The sequence below is a fragment of the Lolium rigidum genome, chromosome 2, assembly GCF_022539505.1.
Source record: "Lolium rigidum isolate FL_2022 chromosome 2, APGP_CSIRO_Lrig_0.1, whole genome shotgun sequence".
Taxonomy (NCBI): Eukaryota; Viridiplantae; Streptophyta; class Magnoliopsida; order Poales; family Poaceae; genus Lolium; species Lolium rigidum.
Genome location: NC_061509.1, coordinates 247727413 through 247730893, shown reverse-complemented (window position 1 = coordinate 247730893; position 3481 = coordinate 247727413).

Sequence of the window (3481 nt, the reverse complement as noted above, 5' to 3'; positions counted from 1 at the left end):
TAAAAACCGCAACTTTAATGTCCGGACCCCCGGGCTACGCGAGGAAAGGGTGTAAACTGAACGAGCGAAAATTGGAAACTTGTTCCTTCCAGCTGGTGCCAATTCACAGACCCTCAACAACAACAAAATAGGGCCAATTCGCGGTGTAGGATGCAACAGCGCAAAGAAGAACTCAACCAACTCACCATCAAACAAATTTAGAAATAAAACCAATCGCAAATCGCCCCTGCGTGGAATTAGTGGTTGTGAAGAGGTCGGTAAGGAAAAGGTAGTATGTGATTTGCATCGCTCTCACATGGAGTTAACGAAATAGAGGTTCACAACTCACATGCTATCATCTACCCAGGATGCCAAACCATCGGTTGTGATCAGAGGGGGGCATGAAAATTCAGTTCCATAGAGAATAAGAAAATTGAGATCCATTAGGAGTAAGCAATGGGTGTTCTTTGACGGCGGTGACACTTATCGTAGAAGGAACCGGAAAGAGGGATGATAGATGTGAAGAGGGTCATGGTGAAAAAGAAAATTCACCAAGAGATGGGAGGGAGAGACTATTGGCATTCCGCGGATGCGCTTATCGTAGAAAGGGTAGGAAAATCAATAAAAAAAACTGGGAAGAGGAGCGAAGAGGGTCACCGAGAATTAGATCCAAATTCATGAGAGGGAAGGCAAAAGGCATTCACTTGCTTGCGTGCTTGTCATAGAAAGGAAAAAATTATAAGGACGGGGAGGGGTGACGAGAGTCATGGAGAACAACATAATCCATAACCACAAAGAGGGGTGATGGATTGCCTTCGGCTGCGCGGGCAGGGGTACTTATCGTCAGAGGGGCAGTAAAGTAGGGGAGCGGAGGGGAGGCGTGGAAGAGGTGTATGCTACGAAGGTGTATACTCCAAATGTAGAGTATGATTCCATATCATTCTTCAACTACATATGCCGCAACACGATAGAGTGGGTAATGTGCTTATTTCCGCCAAGCTAGCTGGCTAAGCGTAATTGAAACAGTTTTGGGTGCTTAACGGCAGAGGAAAAGTGTGTCCTGGAAAATATCTTCGCAATGATTTGGCTACCTCTGTCTGCCACCAAATATATACCATCGCACTTAAGCTATGCATCGACAACGTGTATGTGTAGTGTCACAGAAACTTGAGTCGTGGTACACACAATCTAACATGGAACATACAACGTGAAAGGAAATTTGATATCTTCGCTTATGTAAATAAGGGCTTTTAGGAAAACTACATCCCTCTCTTCCTAGGGGGCATGGCGGTGAGACGATTTCTGATGAGAAAATTGCTTGATGTCACATACCATTGAAGTGTGAGTTTCCACAAACGTGGTGTTGATAACATGGTGGAGAACCTCGTTGAAAGAGCATGGAGACTCCATGTGTGATTTTTTAACTCATTACAATCCCTATCGACTAATGTTTGCATTGTGTTTTACTTGAAGGATTTGTTCGCATGCAATGCTTGAACCATATGTTCGATTCGAGGTTGAAAGAAGAAGAAAGTTAAGAAGATCAAGTGTCGACCGAGGTGTTATTCAAGGAGTGATCCGAAATTTTTCATGAGAGTTGATCCCATGGAGAGCATGTATTTAAGAAGGAAAAGGTAGCGTGATAATTTTGCGTGCTTTCAAGGCATCATCGTTATGAAAGAAGAATATATGATTCAGGGTTGATCAAGTCGAAGCGCAAGTTCGAGATGAGTATCTATAAGAGTCATATGCTTGAAGCTTTTGTGATCATGGATATGTGAAGATATGCCTACATAGTGGAGTATGAGGGAGAAATTTGCAAGACATCACGAAGCAAGCGCAATCCAGAAATTTGATACAACTTGAGAAGGTCAGATCTCACGTGGGAATACCAAACAGGTATCCCAAAGCGAAGATGGACCAAATGATAAGGGGGGCTCGTTGTCTACTAACGGCCACTCCTATATTGGGCTTGCACAAGAGGAGACTTAGGCCGACTTATGCTAAAGTCAGTTCGAAGGAGTCATCAACAAATACGCCAAAGAGACTTGTCGTAGAAGACAAGACGCCTCATGCTTATGAGGACTCCGCAACCATACCGACTTAGGGAATCTCCAACGGGGGCATCCAAACCCAAAAACGGACGTCGGATGTGTCCGTTTGGGTAAAACCTGCTCCCAACGGGGCAACCCAACTTAAAAACGGACAGGTGCAGCGTTCGGTCTGACCCAAAACTGGCGCAAATTTGGGGGACTTTTGGGGCGAGCCGGACGCACGCGGGCGTCCACTGTATCTGCCTGTGTCCGCTTCCTGGCCCATCTGACAGTGACACAAAATACAACCACAAGGCCCCCACCCTTCTCTCTCCTCCGTTCCCTTTTCCCCATGGAAACCTTTCTCGCTCCTCGCCGGAATCGAGCACGCCTAACCATGCTCCGCCTCCACCCTCGCCTGAAGGCCCCCGCCGCCGCTGCCTCCTTTTTTCAGCCCTATTGAAAGTCGCCGGAGTTGAAAGGAGCGCCGCCGGCCTCGACGCCGCCGAGCAAGACGAAGACGGGGCGGAGCTCGCCGTGGCCGGGCTGCGGCGCCACGGGCCGGCTGGCCGGCCGCGCGCCGCCACGGCGCGAGCATGCGCCTCGACGCCGCCACGTGCCGCGCCTCGACGCCGCCCCGTCGCTGGCCTTACCTCGACGCGAGAGCCTCGACGCGGCCCCGTCCGTGCCGCGCCTCGGGCCGCCCCGTCGCTGGCCTCGCCACGACACGAGCGCCTCGACGCCGCCCGTCGGTGGCCTCGGCACGACACGAGCGCCTCGACGCCGCCCCGTCGCTGGCCTCGGGCCGCCCCGTCCGTGCCTCGCCTTCCACGGCCGCGCCCCGCCCTGCCCTTGCACGCCACGGCCGCGCCCCGCGCCGCCCTCTCGGAGCCGTGCCCCGCGCCGCCCTCGCACGCCACGGCCGCGCCCTCGCCTTCCACGGCTGCGCCCCGTGCCGCCCGCCCCAAGCCACGCCGGGCGCGTCGCGAGCCACGCCGCCGCCGCAAGCCACGCAGCCCGCGCCTCGCCTCGACGACACCCTGTGTCGCGCCACCACTTGCCACAACGCCGCGCGCACCGGCCGCGTGATACGTCTCCGACGTATCGATAATTTCTTATGTTCCATGCCACATTATTGATGATATCTACATGTTTTATGCATACTTTATGTCATATTTATGCATTTTCCGGCACTAACCTATTGACGAGATGCCGAAGTGCCAGTTCTTGTTTTCTGCTGTTATTGGTTTCAGAAATCCTAGTAAGGAAATATTCTCGGAATTGGACGAAATCAACGCACGGCATCTTAGAATCACCGACAGCTTCCGGAACACCCGAGAGCCGCCGGAGGGAGGCCCACGTGGGCCCCAGACGATAGGGCGGCGCGGCCAGGGGTGGGCCGCGCCCCACTACTGTGTCGCCGCCTCGTCGACCTTCCGACTCCGCCTCTTCGCCTATATAAAGGTCCC